This window comes from Phyllobates terribilis, unplaced genomic scaffold (genome assembly GCF_046119375.1).
Source record: "Phyllobates terribilis strain yellow unplaced genomic scaffold, ASM4611937v1 Scaffold_1__5_contigs__length_1240528914, whole genome shotgun sequence".
NCBI classification, from domain to species: Eukaryota; Metazoa; Chordata; class Amphibia; order Anura; family Dendrobatidae; genus Phyllobates; species Phyllobates terribilis.
The window spans coordinates 1,017,370,848-1,017,396,018 of NW_027362761.1; positions in this window are offsets into that span (position 1 = coordinate 1,017,370,848).

Consider the following 25,171-nt stretch of genomic DNA (forward strand, 5'->3'; position numbering starts at 1 on the left):
TTCTCCCTGATTGTTCAGATTGTTTAAAAGAGTCGGGTGTAGGACAGAGAAATAGAACTGTGGTTTTCCTCTTCCACAGTTCTAATCTACTTTTTATTACCCTTTTTCCATTGATAGTGCGAGCGTAAGCTATTTTACTTCCTTTACAATGGGCAAGGCGCGTGGCAAGGGACGTGGAAGTGGACGTTCTGGTGATGGTGCGTGCAGAGGACGGGGCCGTGGCCAAGGTGAAAATGTGCCACAACCAACAGCCACATCTTCTCGCTCCCACTTCTTTACCAAATTACTAGGGAAGCACAGAACAACACCAGTATTGCGAACTGATCAGTGTGAACAGGTTATTAATTGGATAGCAGATAATACTTCCAGTTGCCTGGGCACCACCACCTCCAGCCTGTCTTCCACACGGTCGACTCTTAGTAGCTGTGTGTCTCGACCGCATACTCCTCCTGACCCTGATGCTCCTTCCTCCCACCATGCCGAGTGTCGTCAGACAGCAACTGATCCCACACTTGGACACTCTGAAGAGCTGTTCACTGGTCCATTTTCATATTTGTGCCCCTCGCCTGCTCCGCTTGAAGTGGTGGAAGAGGAGATCCCATGTAGCGATGCAGAAATATTTGAACAGCCACGGCCACAGGAAGTCGACGCTGGCAATTTGTCACAAGAGGTGGACGATGACGAGACACAATTGCCAGGAAGTGAGGAGGAGGATCGTGGTGTGCAAGTGGAAGAGGAGGAGGTGGTGGATGATTTAGTAACTGACCCAACGTGGAAGGAGGACATGCAGAGTGAGGCCAGCAGCACACAGGGGGAGGGAGGCAGAATACCCCAACAGGCAGGAAGAAGAAGTGTGGTGGCCGCTGACAGAAGGCGGGCAACCATTCCCCGTAACACCAACACGAGGGACGTTGCCAGTACAAGCGGTAGGACTTCCAGAGTCTGGAATTTTTTTAAAGACTCTGCTGATAACCCCAAAAAGGCCATTTGTACCACCTGCCATGCCAGCATCAGCAGGGGTGACAAAACTACCAGCCTGACCACCACCAGCATGATCAGGCACATGGCAGCAAAGCACCCGACTTTGTGGGGCGAACACCAGGGTCCACGACCAGTGTCAGCCGGTGTCACCACTGCTTCTTCCACTGTTGTGCGTGCAATAGAACCCCCTGTTGTGTGTGCAAGGCAATCCCCTGTCCATACTGCATGCAAAGATGCCCCCTCCTCTCAGTCTTCACTTGTTATGGCAGTTTCTCAAGAAACAGCATCAACGTCCACGTCCACGTCCCACCGTAGAGTTCAATTGTCCATATCCCAAACCTTTGAACGAAAGTGGAAATTCGCAGCTAACGCCCCCCAGGTCACAGTCCTAAATTCGCACATTTCACGACTGCTTGCGTTGGAAATGCTGCCTTTTAGGCTGGTGGAGATGGAATCCTTCGGCACCCTTATGGCGGTACTCGGTCCCAGCCGACACTATTTTGCCCGGTGTGCCATCCTCGCACTACACAAGTGCGTGTCCCAAAACATCTGCCGTGCCCTCAACGACGCAGTTACTGGGAGAGTCCACCTGACAACGGATATGTGGACAAGTGCTTGTGGCCAGGGATGGTACATCTCCCTGATGGCACACTGGGTAAACATAGTGGAAACCGGGACCCAGTTGGGCCTTGGGATGGAACACATCCTCCCCACACCGAGGATTGCGGGCCCTATGTCAGTCAGAGTTGCCCCCACAGTGTACAGCTCCTGTGCATCATCCTCCTCCTCATGTTCAGCCTCCATCTCAGATATCACCACATCAGTTACAAGCTGGAAGCACTGCAGTACTGCCTCAGCCAAGCGGCAACAGGCTGTGCTGAAACTCCTAAGCTTAGGTGAGAAACCTCACACTGCTTGTGAGTTGTGGACAGCTGTGAAAGAGCAGGCAGATCTGTGGCTGAGACCGCTGAACCTACATCCAGGCATGGTCGTGTGTGACAATGGTCGTAACCTGGTGGCGTCTCTGAGGCGAGGCGAGATCACACACGTACCATGCCTGGCTCATGTGCTTAACCTCGTGGTTCAGCGGTTTCTTAAATCGTACCCCGAGTTGCCAGATCTGCTCGTCAAAGTATGCCGCCTGTCAGCTCATTTTCGCAAGTCGGCTACAGCTTCCGCCGCCCTTGCTGTGTTGCAGCAGCGTTTGCAGCTTCCGGCACACCGACTGGTGTGTGATGTCCCCACGCGTTGGAACTCTACCCTCCACATGTTTCAAAGGATTTGTGAGCAGAAGAGAGCAGTTGTGGAGTACCAGCTGCAACAAGGCCTTTGATGTTCAGGTCAGACTCCACACATAAGACCTCAGAAGTAGACCTGGTGTCTGACATCTGTACCATCTTGACAAACTTTGAGGAGTCCACCCAGATGGTGAGTGGCGATGATGCCATCATTAGCGTCAGCATTCCACTTGTCTGTCTTTTGCAATGCTCTCTGCAGAGAATTAAAGAGGAGGCATTGCAGCCAGAGTATGATGAGATGGATCAAGAAGCCGTAGCGGTCGATTACACACAGCCCAGCCTCATCTCATCCCAACGTGCATTGGGAGAAAATGAGGGAGAGGAGGAGGAAGAAGAACAGGAGCTTGTGTTATGCGCTCTAGACAGTAGTACCTGTACAACTGTCATACCGTCGGTTCAGCGTGGGTGGCCTGAGGAGAGGGGGGAGGAGGAGGAGGAGGAGAGCATGGTCAGTCGTCATCTTGGTGAGGACACGGAAATCTTGCCCGTTGCCAGTCTGGCACGCATGGCTGACTTTATGTTACGCTGCCTTAACCGTGACCCTCGCGTTGTCAAAATGTTGGGTGACAGTCATTACTGGTTGGTGACACTTTTAGACCCACGCTACAAGGAGAACTTTCACTCTCTTATTCCTGAGGTGGAGTGGTCTACAAAAATGGGGCAGTACCAGAAGGCCCTTGCTGCAGAACTGTTAAAAAAGTTCCCATCTGAACACGCTAGCGGCAGAGGTCACAGTTCGTTGACCAACCAAGGCATACAAGCGAGAGAGAGGCAACTCCAATCCAGTAGAGGCAGGGGAACACTGTCAACGTTCTGGGACAGTTTTCTGAGACCCACCCACCTTACAGGCCCTGAGGCGCAGGGTACTCTCACAAGGAGTGGAAAGTTTCAAAAGATGGTGAGGGAGTACCTTGCCGACCTTACCAGCGTCCTCCGTGATTCCTCTGTGCCTTTTAATTATTGGGTATCCAAGCTAGACAATTGAAATGAACTTGCTCTGTACGCCTTGGAGGTCCTGGCCTGCCCTGCCGCTAGCGTGTTATCGGAGCGTGTTTTTAGTGCCGCTGGGGGAATTATAACTGATAAGCGCACTCGCCTGTCAACTGACAATGCTGACAAGCTGACCCTTATCAAAATGAACAAGGCTGGATTGGGCCATACTTCTCATCACCACTAAAAGACAGCAGAGTAACATAAAGTCAAATCCACTGTGTTTTTTCGGGAGGTGTATTCACATGCACCGCTTCACACCCACACATGGGTATACGCTTCCTCATTTCGGCTGTTTTATGTTCTTCTCCTTATCCTCAGCCTCCACCACCACTATACCACCAGGGTGACCATGGTCCGTGTTGCCATTATTGAAAGTTCCTCCGTCCTTATTTTTGTCAACTTTTGCTTGGAAGGCATAAGCAAATACTATGGGAGACCCACTCCGCAATCATGGGAATAATGTTTGTAATATGCTGTACTGCATGGCTCTTGTAAGGGGCATTGCAAGTTCCTCCGTCCTAATTATTGGCAGCTTTTGCTTGGAAGGCATAAGCAAAGACTATGGGAGACCCACTTCCCAATAATGGGAATAATGTTTGTAATATGCTGTACTGCATGGCTCTTGTAAGGGGCATTAAAACCGTCTTGTTAAGCTACTGCGACCTCCTCGTCTCTTCCGAGGGGCATTAAAAGCGTCTTGTTAAGCTACTGGGACCTCCACGTCTCTTCTGAGGGGCATTAAAAGCGCGCTGTTATACCACTCTGACCTCCACGTCTCTTCAAAGGGGCATTAAAACCGTCTTGTTATACCACTCTGACCTCCACGTCTCTTTTGAGGGGCATTAAAAGTGTATTGTTAAGCTACTGCGACCTCCACGTCTCTTCTGAGGGGCATTAAAACCATCTTGCTATACCACTCTGACCTCCACGTCTCTTCTGAGGGGCATTAAAAGCGTCTTGTTAAGCTACTGCGACCTCCATGTCTCTTCTGAAGGGCATTAAAAGCGTGTTGTTATACCACTCTGAACTCCACGTCTCTTCTGAGTGGCATTAAAAGCGTTTTGTTATACCACTCTGACCTCCACGTCTCTTCTGAGGGGCATTAAAAGCATCTTATTATACCACTCTGACCTTCACGTCTCTTCTGAGGGGCCTTAAAAGCGTCTTGTTAAGCTTCTGCGACCTCCAGGTCTCATCCGAGGGGCATTAAAACCGTCTTGATAAACTACTGCGACCTCCACCATTTTTCCAAGGGGCATAAAAAGCGTCTTGTTATACGACTCTGACCTCCACGTCTCTTCTGAGGGGCATTAAAATGATCTTGTTAAGCTACTGGGAGCTCCAAGACTCTTCGAACAGGCATTGCATTTCCTCATAATTTTTGGCAGCTTTTGCTTGGAAGGCATAAGCAAATACTATGGGAGACCCACTCCCCATTCATGGGAATAATATTTGTAATATGCTGTACTGCATGGCTCTTGTAAGGGGCATTGCAACTTCCTCCATCCTAATTTTTGGCAGCTTTTGCTTGGTAGGCATAAGCAAAGACTATGGGAGACCCACTCCCCAATCATGGGAATAATGTTTGTAATATGCTGTACTGCATGGCTCTTGTAAGGGTATTGCAAGTTCCTACGTCTTAATTTTTGGCACCTTTTGCTTGGAAGGCATAAGCAAAGACTATGGGCGACCCACTTCCCTATAATGGGAATAATGTTTGTAATATGCATTAAAACCATCTTGTTAAGCTACTGCGACATCCACGTCTCTTCTGAGGGGCAGTAAAAGTGTCTTGTTAAGCTACTGGGACCTCCACGTCTCTTCTGAAGGGCATTAAAAGGATGTTGTTATACCACTATGACCTCCACGTCTCTTCCAAGGGGCATTAAAACCATCTTGTTATACCACTCTGACCTCCACGTCTCTTCTGAGGGGCATTAAAACCGTCTTGTTAAGCTACTGCGACCTCCACCACTTTTCCAAGGGGCATTAAAAGCGTCTTGTTATGCTACTGCGACCTCCACGTCTCTTCCGAGGGGCATTAAAACCGACTTGTTAAGCTACTGCAACCTCCATGTCTCTTTCAAGGGGCATTAAAAGCATCTTGTTAAGCTACTGTGACCTCCACGTCTCTTCCGAGGGGCATTGAAATGTTGTTATTAATTACCTCTAACCTCCACGACTCTTCCAACGGGCATTGCATTTCCTCCTAATTTTAGTCAGCTTTTGCTTTTCAATGCAAAGGCGAAAACTAACTGAGATCCACTCCCCAATAATGGGTAGAAGGTTTTTAGTACGCTGTAATCCACGTCTGTTTCAAGGGGCATTGCAGTTCCTTATAATTTTTGGAAAGCCTTCCATTCACTGCTTAGGCCAACAGTGTACAGGAGACCCAGTTGCTATAAATGGAAAAAAACTTTTAGTTAAGGCCCTCTGACCTCCATGTCTCTTCCAAGGGGCATTGGAGTGCCTCGAAATGTTTGGTAGGCATTGCACTCACTGTATGCCCTATAACTGTGTAGCAGAGCTGCTCCTTTTGTTACAGAAACATATCCTACAAGACATGTGTGGTTGACTGGCCTGATATTGATGTGAATGGTCCCTGTTCCTCCTGCTCTTTCTCCTTTGCCACCACCTCATCCATCATTTATCACCTGAAGCTTTGTTTTAACAGAGTCATAGAACTGGGATAGTAGCAGGAAAACATCCAGCAATCCTTGTAGGAGGTAGGATATGTGCCAAAACGCTGACCACCTCAGGCCTAGCCGCTACTGCATACATGTGCTTGCATTCCAAGAAAACAAAGGAGATGCTAACTTCTGTCATCATCATGCTCCTCACCTTAGCACTCTCAACTCCTCTGTTGGAGAAGCCAGGGCCCACTGGAGGAGTCTGGTTCTCTGGTGGGCTCGTCCAATGCTGCCCTAAAGCAGGCCAGTCTAAGAAAAGTGTGTGGGTCGGTAACAGGAGAAATCGGTGCGGCTGGGGACCGTTTATGGACACCGGGCCGCCCCCATGCGGCTGGGGACCGTGTGTGGACACCCGGCCGTGGGGCGGCTGGGGACCGAGTGTGGACACCAGGCCGCCTCCTGGCGGCTGGGGACCGAGCGTGGACACCCGGCCGCCGGGCGGCTGGGGATTGAGTATGGATAAAAGGGCCGCCAACGCAGCCATGACATGGTGGCCGGCGTCTGCCTCCACATGCCTAAAAGGCCCAATTTCAAGTGCAAGAAAGCTAGCAGTATAGTATTGCAGCCTGGGGGTGGGTGGGTGGCAGGTTGCACACTTACGCTTGCATTCCAACAAAACAAAGCAGATGCTAGCTTCTATCATCATCATCATGCTCCTCACCTTGGCACTCTTAACTGCCCTGATGGAGAAGCCAGGGCCCAACGGAGGAGTCTGGTTCTCTGGTGGGCTCGTCCAATGCTGCCCTAAAGTAAGCCGGGCTAAGAAAAGTCTGTGGGGATGTTCCGTGGAGAAATCGGGGCGGCTGGGGACCGTTTATGGACACCCGGCCGCCCCCATGTGGCTGGGGACCGTGTGTGGACACCCGGCCGCGGGGTGGCTGGGGACCGAGTGTGGACACCTGTCCGCCCCCTGGCGGCTGGGGACCGAGCGTGGACACCCTGCCGCCGGGCGGCTGGGGACTGAGTATGGATACCTCGCTGCTGAAGCAGCCATGAGGTAGTGGCCAGCTTCGGCCTCCTCAAAACTAAATGGCCCCATTTCAAGTGCAAGCAAGCAGTATGGTATTGCAGCCTGCGGGTGGGTGGGTGGTTGGCTGCATATTTGCGCTTGCATTGCAAGGAATGGGGGCGGTACAATTGAACACTGCCCTGGGACAAGGACTTGCACGGGGATAGTTGCAAGTCTGCATCTTCTGATGCAGAAAGGATCACTTCTGATGGGCACACTTTTAGGTAGCGACCTGGGTGTCAGAGATGATTCCAGGGGTCTTCCCCATGCTGTCCCCATGTCTTTTCAGCACTGTATGCATGTGTCACACAGCACATGGCCAGATAAGGTTGTAAAATGTTAAAATGACATTTCCCGGTGAATGCATTTATCACAGTTGAAAGCAATACAAAAGTGCAAAAACGCATAAAAAATGCTACTTGTGAACATAGCCCAAGGTGTGGAGGAGTATTTTTGTTTTTGTTTATTTATTTTACCTTATACACAAGTCTTTACCCTGGAAAAGAAATTCCTTAATATATTTCACAGGAAAAAAGTTTCACTTTCGTTTTTGAACATTTTATTATGAGCCTGTAAAAGTGGCTTAATACCTCTGACCACGTTGTTGACAACAGTGACCGGGGGTCAGAAATGCTTCCTGGGGCGATCCCCATGCTGTCCCCATGTCATTTGAGCACTGTCACTATCGTTTTGAGCACTTGTTAGGCTTTTAAAAGACTGCCGGGGGTGCTGCCGCAAAAATGCTCGGGTCTCTCATAGACTAACATTGGGCTCGTTGCTCGGGTCGAGCACCCGAGTATCACGGCGAGCTCGGCCCAAGCTTCGAGCACCCGAGCATTTTAGTGCTCGCTCAACACTAGCAATATTATGTCTCTGTGACCTGGGGCTCTATGACCAGGTACGCATTATTACGCCTCACTGATCGCGTCCGCACAGAGGCGATCACAGCATTTCCGGAGCAGGCAGAGGTAAGGGAGCCCCTCTTACCTTGGATCGGAGACCCCGCACTGTTTTCACAGGGTCCTGATCGTTGCCATGGTGACCCGATGTCGTCATGATGACATCCGGGTCACCAGGCATCAGCAATTTAGATAGATTATGTGCAGTGCACGATCTATCTAACTTGTGCCAGTGCAGAGCTGACAGCCTGCATAGCACAGGGATGCTGCATCCCTATGCTATACAAGTGATCAGCCTGCAAAAAATAGTGGGAAAAAGTGTAAAAGTGTCATAAAGAAAAAAAAAGTAAAAAAAAAGTGAAAAAATATTTATAAAGAAAAATAAAAAAATAATCCAAAAAAAAAATAAAAATATACTGTCCCACTAGTTAACCCCTTTAGTGAACACAGTGAAAAAAAAAGAAGCAGAAACCATCACGAACATCATACCGCAGCACAAAGAATGGAAAAGAACATGATCAAAAAGATGAATGTAAATAAAAATGGTACCACTGAAAACTTCATCTTATCCCTCAGAAAGCAAGCCACCATAAAGTTCCATCAGCCAAAAAATAAAAAAGTTATAGCTCTCAGAGTATAGCGATGCACAAAAAAATATTCTTTCTATAAAATAGTTTTTATTGTGTAAAAGTGTCAAAACATAAAAAAGAAATAAATGTAGTATCCCTGTAAACGTCATGACCCACAGAATAAAGCTGTATTATCAATTTTACCACACGCAGAACGGCATAAAAAAAAACAATTCCTGAATTGTTGGTTTTTGCTTATTCTGCCTCCCAAAAATCGGAATAGAAAGCGATAAAAAAAGTCACATGCCCGAAAATGGTAACAATAAAAAACTTCAACTTGTCCCGCAAAAAACAAGCCCTTACATGACTCTTTATGCCAAAATATGGAAAAATGATTGCAAAAACTAGCCTTTGCAAAAAAAAAGCATCTTTTAGTGTGTGACAGCTGCCATACATAAAAACCCGATATGAATCTGGTATCGCTGTAATCGCACTGATCAGAAGAATAAAGTCGTCTAATCACTTATACCGCATGAGGAACGGAGTAAAAAATAAACTCTAGGATTAGAGTTACGGTTAGGATTAGGGTTGTGTTAGGGTTAGGGTTGTGTTAGGGTTAGGGTTGGGTTAGGGTTGTGTTAGGGTTAGGGTTGTGTTAGCGTTTGGTTTGGGGTTGTGTTAGGGTTAGGGTTTGCTACTTGAGTTTGCATTGGGTGCTCAGATATGCACCGAGAATCGCAGGTTATCGAGTGACATGCTCGAGTCTCCGCCCCATATATTTTGCGGCTGTTATAAAGCCAAAAAAAAAAACATGCGGGGATTGCCTGCCATGCACGGGCAATCCCCAAATGTTTTTTTTGGGTGTCTTACAACTGTGAAACATGCGGGGCGGGGATTTGAGCATGTCACTCGAGCACCCGCGATACTTGGTGCATACCCGAGTACCGGATGAAAACTCAATTAACGAGCACTTGAGCTCAAGACTAATGACAACTTATTCAATATGATGACCTAATGTTATAAAATTCTGTGTCATATCTCTGGGTTCAAAATGTTCACTATACCCCTTGATAAAATCCTTGAGGGGTCTAGTTTCTAGTGGGGGGTTTCCACTGTTTAGGCGCATCAGGAGCTCTCCAAATGTGACATGGCATCCACTCTCGATTCCAGCCAATTTTGTATTCAAAAAGTCACACAGTGCACAGTCCCTCCCTTCTGAAACCTGCCAGGAGCCCAAACAGTGTTTTTTTTACCCCACATATGGGGTATCGGCGTACTCAGGAGAAATTGCACAATAGTTTTGCAGTCCATTTTCTCCTCTTACCCTTGTGAAAATAAAAAATTTGGGGCTAAAAGATAATTTTTTTGAAAAAGTTTGATTTTTTTATTTTCAAGCCTCTACGTTATAAACTTATGTGAAACACCTGAGGGTTAAGGGTGCTCACCACACATCTAGATAAGTTCCCTGAGGGGTCCAGTTTCCAAAATGGTGTTACTTGTGGGAGGGTCCACTGTTTAGGCACATCAGGGGCTCCCCAAACGCGACATGGCATCCGCTAATTATTCAAGCAAATTTTACATTCAAAAAGTCAAATGGCACTCCTTCCCTTCCAAACCCTACCGTGTGCCCAAACAGTGGTTTTCTCCCACATATGGGGTATCGGCTTACTCAGGAGAAATTTCTCAACAGATAGTATGATGCAGCTTCTCCTATTATCCTTATAAAAATGCAAAATTGGGGGCTGAAAAACATTTTTGTGGGAAAAATGTGAAAATTTTATTTTTACGGCTCAATGTTTATAACTTCTGTGAAGCACCTGGGGGTTCAAGGTGCTCACCACACACCTAGATAAGTTCACTGAGGGGTCTAGTTTCCAAACTGGTGTCATTTGTGGGGTGTTTCCACTGTTTAGGCACATCAGGGGCTCCTCAAACACGACATGGCGTCCGCTAATTATTCAAGCAAATTTTACATTCAAAAAGTCAAATGGCGCTACTTCCCTTCCGAACCCTGCCGTGTGCCCAGACAATGGTTTTCCCCCACATATGGGGTATGCACTCAGAAGAAATTGCACAACAAATTTTTGGGTCCATTTTTTTCTGTTACCCTTGCGAAAATAAAAAAAATTGGGTCTAAAATAACATTTTTGTGAAAAAAAGTTAAATGTTCATTGTTTTCTTACACATTCCAAAAATTCCTGTGAAGCACCTGAAGGTTTAATAAACTTCTTGAATGTGGTTTTGAGCACCTTAAGGGGTTCAGTTTTTAGAATGGTGTCACTTTGGGGTATTTTCTGTCATAAAGGTCCCTCAGAGTCACTTCAAATGTGATTTGGTCCCTAAAAATATGGTTTTGTCAATTTTGTTGGAAAAATGAGAAATCGCTGGTCAACTTTAACCCTTATAGCTTACTAACAAAAAAATTTGGCTCCAAAATTGTGCTGATGTAAAGTAGACACGTGGGAAATGTTATTTATTAACTATTTTGTGTGACATATCTCTCTGATTTAACCCCTTTCTGGCCCTGGGTGTATTAATACATAACTGTGCCTTATGGGTCTGATACATATTAGTACGCCCTAGCTTTAATGCGGCACCGTGACTTTGGTAGATGGCGTCGGCATCCCGGGGGGTATCACCGCCCCCCCCCGCAACCACAATCGTTGTGATTGGCTGCTCAATTCTGAACAGCCAATCACAGCATTTCTCACTGTTTCCGGCAATCAGATTGCCAAAAACCGTGATGTGCAGCCTAGGATTTAGGAGCACCAATCCTAGGCTGCTGCCTACAAACTTCAGCCCTGGCCCCAACTCGCTCTGTTTGGTGCGATCGCCGATCACATCGATTGCACCGATCAGAATACTACCGCGTGGAGACCAGGCGGTCACGGGGCGGTGACCGGCTTGTGACTTGCTTGTCACCACCCCATGACCCCCTCTGATGTCGGCACAGGCCCCAGCCAGCTCTGACTGCAGCGATCGATGATGACATTGATCACTCCAGTCAGAGTGCCTGAACACAGGTGACCGGGCAGTCACAGGGCAGTGACAGGCTTGTGACCTGCCTGTCACCTGCCTGTCACCTCCCTGTGCCCCCATGTGATGCGTGCCCAGGCCCCAGCCAGCTCTGATTGGAGTGATCGATGAAGACATCGATCGCACCAATCAGAGTGCCTGACCGGGAGGTGACCGGGTCGTGACTGACCTGTGGCCTGCCTGTCACCACCCTATCATCCCCTGTGACTGCCCTGCAGCTCCTCACACTTGGTGAGGATTTCTACAGTGCGGTCACACACTGATCTGCACTGTGCTGGGCCTTGTGGTGCCACAGAAGCACCTGTGAAACCACAAGACCTTCTGCTCACCTGCTCCAGTCTCTGCTACTGTTCCGGTGTCCGGCTCCAGTGTCCTGGGTCCTGAGTCTCCTGCTGCTGCGGTAAGCTGTTCCTGCTCCAGAGCCTCCCCTCCAGAGCCTTCCCTCCAGAGCCTGCTGCTGATCCTGCTGTTGCTCAAAGAACAGAGAAGACTTTGGTAATTCCATCTCTGATCTCTACTCATTCATCCCAATCCCTCTCTCCTCCCTCTCCCCCTCTTTTTACCCATCTTCCCACCCCAATCTCCCTCTTCCCCACTTCTTTTTCGTACGGCCGATCGCTGACCAGTGACTACGTCACTGATCAACATCCGTGCTCGCTGCTTTTCAGGACTTTTTTTTGTCCCAGTCAATTCTTTCTCCCCCCCCTCCCACTTTGCATCACCTCTGTGCATGCATCCAGCAGTCACCGAGAGTTGATCGGTGACGCAAATCACCGATCAGCACTCGCGCTTGCTACTTTACCCTTTTTTTTCAACCAACCTTTTTTCTTTTCTAGAGGGCGGTCGTGCTGTGCGCCGTGCTGGGACTTGCAGTGCCACATAAGCCTGTGACACCACAATCTCCACTCCTGCTCCAGAAGACATCTTACAGAAGACATCTTACAGATGACAACTGTAAGTAGGATTTTTTGATCCCTCCTCATCCACCCCAATCCCCCTCTCCTCCCTTCCCCCCTTTCCATCCCCCTTTCTGCCACCAAGTGCTGATCACTACTTGATCAGTACTTGAACGCTCGACTTTTGTCCGACCATAGATCACTAATCCGCACTCGTGCTTGCTGTTTTACACTCCCCCCACCTTTGCACCACATCTGTGCCCACATCCTGCAGCCACTGAGCGCTGATCGGCGACATAGTTCACCAATCCGCACTCATGCTCGCTGTTTGCACCACCTACGTTTGTTCCTTTGTTATCTTTTTTTTTTCTGAAAAAAAAAAAGTTTACACCAAGCACACTGACACACAAACTCTAAATAAAGTAATGATAGACACGCACCACACACATAAAAAAAAAGATGTTCAGCTCATCCCAAACTCGGTATTCAGCAGAGGAGGCATATGCTTATCTTGCCTCCGACACTGATAACGAGGGAGAGGATCCCACATTTCTTTATTTTTCTGACTCCTCATCGTCTTCCTCCTGCTCTTCCTCCTCAGGTGCTTCTGGACCACCACGCAGTCACCCCAGAAGAGAAGATGAACCCGCACCACCCACTACTTACCCCGTATGGACCTCGCCCCCAAAAAATTATGAGCCCCTGATTCCTGATTTCGTGGTGGAATCAGGAATCAAGTTTGACAACACCGGCCTCACAGAAATAGACTTTTTCACAGTATTTTTCTCTGAGGATTTTGTAAGCCTTATGGTGGGCCAAACTAATTTATACACTCATCAATTTTTGGAACAAAACCCCTCTTCATCATTTTCTAACTGGTCTCCTGTAGACGCAGTAGAAATGATGAAGTTTTGGGGTGTGGTTCTTCATATGGGGATCTTGAAGATGCCAGAAGTGCAACAATACTGGAGTGTTGACATTTTGTATAACACTTCAGTGTTCCGAATGGTCATGACCCGGAGACGTTTTGAGGCTATCCACAATTTCTTGCATTACAAGGATAATGCAATGTGTCCTGCACGTGATGACCCGAACTTTGATCATCTTTTCAAAGTTAAACCGGTCATCGAGCACTTCAACAACAAGTTTGCTGAAGTGTACGTGGCCCGAAGGGATATATGCGTGGAGTCCATAATCGCTTTAAAGGGGCGGCTTGGATTCCGGCAGTAGCTGCCCAGTAAGATGGCCAGGTACGGAATCAAGCTGTATAAACTGTGTGAGAGTACCTCAGAGTACACTCACAAGTTTAGAGTTTATGAAGGGAAGGACTCCCGGATTAAACCCCCTGAATGTCCCCTGAGTGGGAAAATTGTGTGGGATTTGGTGCACCCACTTCTGGATAAAGGTTATCACCTGTACATGGATAACTTTTATACCAGTGTCCCTCTCTTTAAGGTCCTCTCTGCGCAAGGTACCGCAGCCTGCGGTACTGTCCGCAAAAATCAGAGAGGCCTCTCAAAGACGCTAATTGGGCAGCTGCTCAGAAGGGGTGAGAGCTGAGCCCAATGTAGCGACCAACTGCTGGTGATCAAGTACAAGGACAAGAGGGATGTCCTTCTCTTGACCACCATACATGGTGATGGCAGCACCCTCAGCACTGTACGAAGTTCCACTACACAGGTCATCCAACCAGACTGTGTAGTGGGGTACAACAAGTACATGGGGGGAGTTGATCTCTCTGATCAAGTCCTCCAGACATACAGTGCTTTGAGAAAGGCCAGGGTGTGGTACAAGAAGCTGGCCATGAACATCGTACAGATGGCAATGCAAAACGCTTTCCATCTATCACAATGTGCAGGCCAGACTTCTACACCGTACCTTCAGTTGCAGGAGGTAGTGATCAAGGCCCTGTTATTTGGCAGTGGGCCCCAGTACTTCCGGAACTGAAGGACTGCGAATTTTACCAGGCCAGCATTTCCCGGGGCAGATCCCTCACAGCGGAAAAAAAGGTAAGTCACAAAAGAAGTGCCGAGTGTGTTATAAAAGGGGAATAAACAAGGACACCATTTATCAATGTGACACCTGCCCCGACAAACCTGGCCTGTGCATGAAAGAATGCTTCAAAAGGTACCATACTTCCATGGACTACTAAATTAATTTCTGACGTATGACAACCTGACAAACACTGCACAACTGACGTAGTGTTTGTCAGGTTATCATACATCAATTGTGTAGTGTTCGTCAGGTTGACCTACACAACTGACGTATGACACTACATTATAAAATTCAAAAATCAGACATTCGTTCCAAAAAGGGGGTACTTGTTGGGCATTTCCACTGTTTAAGCACATCAGGGGCTCTAGAAACATGACATGACGCCCTGGGGGTTCAAGGTGCTCACCACACATCTAGATAAATTCATTGGGGGTCTAGTTTCCAAAAAGGAGGCACTTGTTGGGCATTTCCATTGTTTAGGCACATCAGGGGCTCCAAAAATGTGACATGACGCCCACAGGCAATTCCATCAAAGTCTGCATTCCAAAGCGTCACTCCTTCCCTTCCGAGCCCTGACATGCACCCAAACAGTAGTTTTCTCCAACACATGGGGTATCAGCATACTCAGAAGAAATTGCACAACAGATTTTTAGGTCCAATTTCTCCTGTTACCCTTGTGAAAATATTTTTTTTGAACATTTTTGTGGAAAAAATGTTTTTTTTTTATTTTCACAAATCAATGTTATAATTTTCTCTGAAGCACCTGGGGGTTCAAGGTGCACACCACACATCTAGATAAATTCATTGGGAGTCTATTTTCCAAAAAGGAGGCACTTGTTGGTCATTTCTATTGTTTAGGCACATCAGGGACTCTGCAAATGTGACATGACGCCCGCAGCCCATTCCATCAAAGTCTGCATTCCAAAGTGTCACTCCTTCCATTTCTAGCCCTGCCGTGCACCCAGACAATGGCTTTCCCCCACATATAGGGTATCAGCCTACTTAAGAGAAGTTGCACAACAACTTTTGGGGTCCAATTTCTCCTGGTACCCTTGTGAAAATAAAAAAATTGCGGCTAAAAGATCATTTTTGTGGAAAAAAGATGATTTTTTTTTCACGGCTCTGCATCATAAACTTTTGCGAAACACTTGGGGGTTCAAAGTGCTCACCACACATCTAAATAAGTTCCTTAAGGGGTCTAGTTTCCAAAATGGGGTCACTTGTGGGAGGTTTCCACTGTTTAGGCACATCAGGGGCTCTCCAAACGCGACAATTCTAGCAAGTTTTGCATTGAAAACGTCAAATGGAGCTCCTTCCCTTCCGAGCCCTGCCGTGCGCCCAAACAATTGCTTTCCCCCACATATGGGGTATCAGCGTAATCAGGAGAAATTGCACAACAACTTTTGGGGTCCAATTTCTCCTCGTACCCTTGTGAAAATAAAAAAAATGCGGCTAAAAGATAGTTTTTATGGAAAAAAAGAGATTTTTTTTCATGGCTCTACATCATAAACTTTTGCAAAACACTTGGGGGTTCAAAGTGCTCACCACACATCTAAATAAGTTCCTTAAGGGGTTTAGCTTCCAAAATATGGTCACTTGTGGGGGATTTCCACTGTTTAGGCACATCAGGGGCTCTCCAAATGAGACATGGGGTCCACTGTCAATTCCAGCGAGTTTTGCATTGAAAACATCAAATGGCGCTTCATCCCTTCTGAGCCCGGCCGTGCGCCCAAACAATTGGTTTCTCCCACATATGGGGTATCAGCATAATCAGGAGAAATAGCACAACAACTTTTGGGGTCCAATTTCTCCTGGTACTCTTGTGAAAATAAAAAAATGCGGCTAAAAGATAGTTTTTATGGGAAAAAAAAATATTTTTTTTCACGGCTCTACATCATAAACTTTTGCGAAACACTTTGGGGTTCAAAGTGCTCACCACACATCTAAATAAGTTCCTTAAGGGGTCTAGTTTCCAAAATGACGTGACTCATGGGGGGTTTCCACTGTTTAGGCACATCAGGGGCTCTCCAAACACGACATGGGTTCCGCTGTAAATTCCAGAGAGTTTGGCTTTGAAATAGTCAAATGGCGCTCCTTCCCTTCCGAGCCCTGCCATGTGCCCAAACAATGGCTTTCCCCACATATGGGGTATCAGCATACTCAGGAGAAATTGCACAACAACTTTTGGGGTCAAATTTCTCCTGGTACCCTCATGAAAAAAAAATTGGGGTCTAAATGAAAATTTTAGCGAAAAAAAGTTAAATGTTGATCTTTTCCTTTCACTTTCAATTAATAGCTGTGAAGCATGTGAAGGGTTAAGAAACTTCTTGAATATGGTTTTGAGCACCTTGAGGGGTGCAGTTTTTAGAATGGTATCACTTTTGGGTATTTTCTGTCATATAGACCCCTTAAAGGCAGTTCAAGTGTGATGTGGTCCCCAAAAAAATGGTTTTGTAAATTTTCCCTAGCAAAAAAAATGTTGGTTCCAAAATTGTGCTGATATAAAGTAGACATCGGGAAAATGTTGTTTATTAACTATTTTGTGTGACATATCTCTCTGATTTAAGGGTATGAAAATTTGAAAACTGTGAAATTTTCAAAATTTTTTGATAAATTTCCATTTTTTTCACAAATAAACACAAGTGATATTGAAGAAATTTTACAACTATCATGAAGTACAATATGTCATGAAAAAACATTCTCAGAATCAGGGGGATCTGTTAAAGCATTACAGGGTTCTTACCTCACAAACTGACAGTTGTAAGAATTGTAAAAATTGGCCTGGTCATTAACGTGCAAACCACCCTCGGGGGTAAAGAGGTTAAGGGGATGAAAATTCAAAGTTTGAAAACTGCTAAATTTTTGCCAAATTTCCAATTTTTTTCTCAAAGTAACGCAAGTCATATTGAAGAAATTTTACCACTATCATGAAGTACAATATGTCATGAAATAACAGTCTCAGAATCAGTGGGATAAAAATTGGCCTGGTAATTAATGTACAAACCACCTTCGGGGGTGAAGAGGTTAAGGACCCCCTCTTGGAAACATAAATGAAGCTAACTCCACCGATATTATGCCTGCTTTAATAATCTATGCAAATTATGATTAATACAATACCCATAAATGTTGTATCACCAGATGTCTGAAAAACACAGCTAAGCAAGATAAGTCACAAAACAGTGTTACAATCATACCAACAGGCTGAAAATCCATCCAAGTGTCCGTGTGGGTGTGGAGGTCCGCACACACATCAGCTGTTTTGACTATACCAAGATCAGTAAAGTAGAGCAAAATATTTGCAAAGTTAGTCATGGACTATAAACTTACTAAAAATAAATAATGTATTGTGATAAGATAGTGTAATGTTTCATAAATGAACAAAAAACAGCAATTTTTGAATTGCTTTTTATGTATGTATTGCAATGTTTTCCGTAAAGATTCTGAAATTGATGCCTCTGAATACTGAAAAAAAATGATTAATCTACATCTAAACATGGCTTAAAGAGGTTGTGCCATCATAAAGAATACAGTTAGCCAAGCAGAAAAGGTGGAATTATATAGTTTGTAATTTATAGTGATTAAAAATTATGCTCCATTCAAAAGATAACAAGCTTTTATTTTTTTAATTATGCTCTCTGGCGCCCCCTGGCATTATTCCAGTTGACCTCTGGGTGAGATCATGTGCTCCACAGCCCTGTGAGCGCGATAACAGAGAGACGCTTGCCGCGCTTGCAAGTTTGTGAAGCAGAACGATTTCACCCAGAGGTCAGCTGTGTGAGCGCAGCGGGAGGGGGTGAATCACAGACACGCTCTGGGCTTACAGCAGGGAGCCTGCGCTGCCAGACTTGTGAGAGAGAATACGTTGTGCACACTGGGGGTAGGGAGTTGGGGGCCTCTTACAATGAAAGGAACTGCACAAACTCGACCAGCTGATTGCCCACTACGAGAAATAATGGAATAACGCCAGGGGGCACCAGAGAGCATAACTCAAAATATAAAAGCTTTTTATCTTTTGAATGAAGCATAATTTTTAATCACTAGAAATTACAAAACTATTTCCACCTTTTCTGCTTGGTTAACTGTATTCTTTATGGTGGCACAACCCCTTTAATATCACATACACACACATAGGCATACTAATACACATACATTGCCAAATATTTGCAGGCTTATACATATCCATGCATACATAGGTGACTGACTTACATACAGAGAATACATAGGCACTGATAAGTATATACACACATACAGTATACTTCCATAAAGTCTGAGGACGCTCAGATGCTCATCTCGTCCCATGGCAGTTGTGGCCCGGGACATACTGGTATGTCCAATTGTGGGAACACTGTCCCAATATGAAATTAAATTATGTCCCATGTGAAGAATGGGTTATAATTGTAGGCAAAAGCTCTCACTGGACCATTTTACTATTTTCAAACCGTAAGTATCAAAATCTGAAAAAATGACTTTTTTTACATTCACAATATTGTTTTGTTTTGTGCTTTGAATATTGAAAAAGAGCATTCTTGGAAGCTTGAAGAGTAAATGATTATAGAATTGGCCATAGCTAGGATTTCCAGGAAAGTGGAGAGGCACAGGAAAATATGTTTAGGTGAAAGTGCGGGAATGTCAACATAGTGAGTGAATGAGAATATCTAGAAGGAACTGAAGTTGTATCTAGCTTGTACCTGAAGATTTGTGAATAAGTGTAATATTTATGATTTTGAATTGTATCTCAAGAATTCCTCCACACATTGTTTTTTTAAATACAAATACTCATCACGTAATATATTGGAAATAAATATACTGCATAATCTGAAAACATACAATTTGATTATTATTCATTTCTTCCCAACCATTTTTTTTCCAACATGCCCAAAACAAATGCATACATTATGTATCTACTGTAAAATCCAAGTAGATGATTGCAAAGATTTTGAAATTAATATTATTGCTTTCAGTAAAATTACTTTTTTTAGAAGGTCAGCATCATTTTTTTAGTAAAGTCCTCCATTGATTGCATTTTTTTTCACAAACTACTTATTGTACTTTCTAATTAAATGTCAAAATATAATAATTTTTTTCCTATCACTCAAAATGACAATATAATTTATTGGCCATTATGTGTGCAAATGCCAGCAACACAGAAAACTAAATTACTTGGCAACAAGTTTTAGAATTCTGTGACAAAGTATTGAAAGTAGCTGAAAAAGTTTGAAATTGTTTTTATTCATTTTAGGCATGATGCATGGCAGCATAGATCCAAATGACCCTTACATCTAAAGGAAAACACCCTCAAGTATGACAAACGGTTTGTATCCTTGAAAGTATAATCAATCACACATGTCAAGTAACAATAGCCACTTGGCGGCTGCACCTGCTATCATTCAGACACTTTTATTAAAACAATCAAGCAATTAACATGGAGATGAAACGTCGCTTACTTTCCTGCCAGAAAAAGTCAATTTTCAGCAGGGATATGTCCACTGATGAGTGAAATGAATGGAACACATTTTTACTAGTTCCATGCAGAGCGCAAACAGGTGTTTGCATATATCCACTAATTTAGCCTGTCTTCGGCTGTGATGTACAGCTCTGCAGAATCAGTATGATGCATTGCTTTAGAAACTTTCTGATGAAATATAAAGGAAGCGCATTTTTGGGCTCACTTACTAAGGTTCAGGGGTGGACATACCATTGGTGCAACTTGCAGGAATTTAGAGGACCCTCTTCCACCTCCAAGCTTGTGCATTATGATGATCAATTGGACTGCAAAGGGCCCATATATTCTTGCACATGGGCCCCCTCCTGTCTGTGTTCTCTAATGAACTAGTTGCCCCCTTTTGTATCTATTATTATCTGGATTACAACTATGGAAGAAATTATAATTTCATTGTCTTCCCCTAATTTTAATATCACCTTGATATATTTAGTTTTATTTATATTACTCACATATATAGTGCAATTAACTCCACAGTGCTTTACAGACATTATTGGAACTGTCCCAACAATCTAAATTCCCTATCAATATGTCTTTGGAGTTTGGGAGGAAACCTGAGTACCTGGAGGAAACCCACACAAACACTGGGAGAACATACAAACTCCTTACAGATGTTGTCATTGGTGGAATTTGAACCCAGGACCCCAGAGCTGCAAGGCTGCAGTGCTAACCACTGAGCCATTGTATCAAAATAGAACATCTGCTTAGTAGGAAAATGGTTTTGTGACTTTTGTGTGAAGAACAACTCCAAAGAATATCCGTGCCCAGCTAAGCCAAGCTAAAGAATAAAAATGGAGTTTATCTGATGACTGCATGAGCATTCATGATGTCTCCCCTTTAGATGTGTTAAACCATATAAAGTGTGCCACTTATCTAATAGAAAGAGCTGCGCTGACTCATTTACACGTAACTGCGTTACTCTGTCACTTAACTTAAGTTAACTTACTTTTCGATGGAACAGCTATTATCACGTTGTTTTATTATCCACAACAAAACTAAATAAAAACTACACACAAAATATAATTGATAGCGATAAAGGAAAAAAAAGCATACATGACATGAGAAGAAAACATTCAAGAAGTAAAGGTCACTTAATGAAGTCATATCATGAAAATTCATAGTTGATCAAACATGGACTAGGATTTTTGGTCCTTATGGCACTTTGTGCATAGTTACGTACATAGTTGCATAGTTAATGCGGTTGAAAAACAGACAGATTTTGTCACGGGTGTGTCAGAGGTGACAGACAGTCGCCCTGCAGTTGATTGCAGAAGATCTCTACGTTTGCATTACAGACACCTTCTTAGAGGTTGGCTGTCTATAGGACCCAGCGGCTACCTCCCTCTGGCTAATTAGCTCCCTGGCCTGAGTGTATAAATACCTGTTGTGTCTGAGAGGGAGGTGCCAGCGATATTCATTACTACTTGTGAAGCTTTAGCAAGAGCAGTACTTCGTCCTCTCTGGAGCTTGAGGCCCGTGTGTTCATTTGTCTAAAGCTAAGCAATCCCCCCTGTTTGTCTACCCTTGTCGTTTATAGAGTTTAGTGGAGATCAACTAGTGCTCATCTCCTTTCGTCCCTAGCCATAACCATACGCCAGGGAAAGTAGGGGTGAGGCACGCATTCGGCGATTGGAGAAGAGCCAATATAGGGACGGTAGTTGAGACAGGGTGACACTAGACCAGTCTAGGAGGTCTCCCCTTCCCACTTTCCCTAGAGTCTGGGCTTCCTTTCCCACAACCCTTTGTGTTGCACTAAGTCTTTCCCACACCTGGCGTGACATTTTCGCCAGCCGAGCACGTTTTGAAAAGGAAAAAAAAAACCTGACATTTTTTTTTTCTCTGTGTGTTTTTGGGCGTGGACCTTTTTTTTTCCTTTCTCCGTTGGTATGGGTTCAGTTGCAGAGCTTGCAGAGTGGCTGCACAGGCTGTCTCTGGAGGTGAATGACCTCCACGGTGAGGTACAGTAGCAGCATCAGTGGCTACAGGTCGCCAATATGGGGGTCTCTGCAGGTAGGCCTGCCTAGCCTGAACCCAAGGTTGCCCACCTGGACAGCTTTTCTGGAGGTAGGGACAAGTTTTTTGTATTCAAGGAGGCCTGCAAACTGTATTTTACACTGCTTCCCTATTCCTCCAGAAATGATGAGCAATGGGTTGGAACTGTAATCTCTCTACTGCAGGGCGATCCTCAATCCTAGGCGTTTTCTTTCTTTATCCTAGGATTCGGTTTGTCTCCAGTCTGTGGAGGGTTTTTTCGGGGCTCTGGCCCTTACCTATGATGACCCTGACCGAGTCGTCTTGGCTGAGTCTAGGCTACGTCGCCTTCAGCAGGGGAATCGGTCAGTGGAGACGTACAGTTCGGAATTCCGTAGATGGGCAACAGATTCCAAATGGAATGACTCAGCCTTTAGAAGTCAATTTTGTGAGGGGCTTACTGAAAAGTTAAAAGATGCCTTGGCAGTATAAGAAACCCCTCAGTCCCTGGAAGCTGCCATGTCTTTGATAGACGCCTTCAGGATAGACAGGTGAGACCACCTTCTCCGAGGCCTTCTTGTCGGGTTTGTGTACCTCTGCCAGGGGAGCAGTCTGGGGGTGAACCAGTACTGGTGGAAGTGGAGGAACCCATGCAGTTGGGGGGTGTCTATGCATCATACATCTCACCAGAGATTCGCAAGAAAAAAGGAGTATTTTTTTTGTGGGAAAAAGGGAGATTTTGTTGAGATCTGTCCTTCAATTCCTAAACAAAACAAGATGCGATTAACTCTTGGTAGTCTGGAGTTGGATAAACAAGGGGTGCTTTTGTGGCCAAACTGCAGTTCCCGCTTTGTCCTGACAGCAGAGGTGGTGCTAGAGAGCAAAACCAAGAAAATTTCTGTGTTTGTTGACAGTGGAGCCAGAGTCAGCATGGTGGATGCTGAGTTTATGAAAACTCATGGTCTTGCTTATTGTACTTTTAGATAAATCTATTTCCATTTTCTCCATTGACTCTGCGTCACTTGCACAGAAATCATTTACTCAGATTGTACATAATGTGACACTGAGGGTTGGGTCAGTTCATTGTGAAATAATCCCTTGCTATGTCCTGGACATTCTTCCCACACAGATTGTCTTGGGTATCCCTTGGCTTGTTAAACATAATCCGTTGGTGGATTGGCAAGCCGGGGAAATTATTGAATGGGGAGATTACTGCCATGAAAACTGTTTAGATATTTCCCTTGCTACTGTCTCTGCTGAAATATTACCTGCTTTTCTGTCTGGTTTTGAGGATGTTTTTTCTGAGAGGGGGTGTCAGGATTTGCCTCCTCATCGTGTGTATTACTGTCCTATTAGCATGACATCCGGAGCTAAACTACCGAAGTCCAGACTGTATAATATTTCTGGCAATGAGAGACAAGCCATGAAGGATTTCATTGCGGAAAGTCTGGATAAAAGAGACATATCAGACCCTCATCTTCGCCCATGGTGGCAGGGTTCTTCTTTGTGAAGAAAAAAGATGGCGGTATACGTCCCTGTTTAGATTTACGGGAATTAAATCAAATTACCATCCGTGATCCATACCCTCTTCCTCTGATTTCTGATTTGTTCAGCCAGGTTGTGGGAGCTAAAGTATTCTCCAAGGTAGATTTAAGGGGAGCCTACAACCTGGTTAGAATCAGAGAAGGGGACGAATGGAAAATAGCATTCAATACCTTGGAAGGACATTTCGAGAGTCTGGTTATGCCTTTTGGTTTCACCAATGCACCTGCGGTATTCCAGCATTTCATAAATGACATTTTCCATCATTTGGTGTGGAGGTTTGTGGTTGTCTATCTGGATGATATTTTGGTTTACTCACCTGATTTTGAGACTCATCGGGGGCATGTTAAGCAGGTGCTCCAGATATTAAGGGATAACAAACTTTATGCCAAACTAGAAAAATGTGTTTTCGCTGTTCAGGAGGTACAGTTTTTGGGGTACTTGGGTGTATAAATACCTGGTGTGTCTGAGAGGGAGGTGCCGGTGATATTCATCACTACTTGTGAGGTTTTAGCAAGAGCAGTACTTCGTCCTCTCTGGAGCTTGAGGCCGTGTGTGCATTTGTCTGGAGTCATCTAAAGCTAAGCAATCCCCCACGTTTGTCCACCCTTGTCGTCTATAGAGTTTAGTGGTGATCGACTAGTGCTCATCTCCTCCCATCCCTTAGCCATACGCCAGGGAAAGTCAGGGCGAGGCACGTGTGCGGTAATTGGTGAAGAGCCAATATAGGGATGGTAGTTGAGACAGGGTGACACTAGACCAGACTAGGTGGTCTCCCCTTCCCCCTTTTCCTAGAGTCTGGGCTTCCTTTCCCTCTTCCCTTTGTGTTGCACTAAGTCTTTTCCACACCTGGCGTGACAGATTTCCATCAAGTTCAAACAGGGGATAGGGAAGGGTCACATTCACAACCATAATGCGTGATCCAATACGCTTCAGAAGAGTTATTTTTTTCCTTCTAATCCCAATTGTCACATTAAGATGAGGAGATGCCCAACATCCAAGGAGGATTGCATGTGTGTATAAGGGATGGGGGGAACATTCCCTATCAAAGTACCACACTATATCAATGCTTTAATACTTGCCAATCCCTGGCCTTGTTTATGTCTTATAGATATTGCAGTGGACTAAATGGCAAACAGATTACTCTATCCTTATGCAAGCAAGGTGAGTACAGTCATATAAATATTTCAGGAAAAAATAAATTAGCATGATCATTTCTTAAACAAATGTATTTTCCACATGTATTGGGCGAATATTGTCAAATGACGCAGCTCCGGGATATGTGCCGAGAGCAGGGAGACGGCCAGGTGCGTGCACGAGGTGGCAGGACACCATAGCGCAAGCGCACCACGTCTGTGCCTGGGTATGTCAAAAGTCAAGCAATGGGATAATGGGAGTGGGAGATTCAAGGCATATCAACAATGGGAACCAATCTAAGATGTTAGATATACTATACTATCTGTTGCTATAACAATGTAGCCATAAGCGCCAATAATCAGGCAAGGCAAGAATAGCATATACAGATAAAAAACACTAATATTAAAAAATATATGTTGTTCCAAACATCAAATGCACATCCCATATACATAACATTTGTCAATTTCTAAAGGTAATTTAAATACAATGAACATATACAGCATAGAGTCAGGGAATCAAAAATGGGCCAACTTCCATTCACGTGATTCCTTGATGTTTTGTTAAGAATATTCCATGACCAGCGGAGAGAGTAGATGGTACCAAATAGGAAATAGGAAGCGTAAAGGAGTCCAGTTGAGTACTCACTACTAGTGTC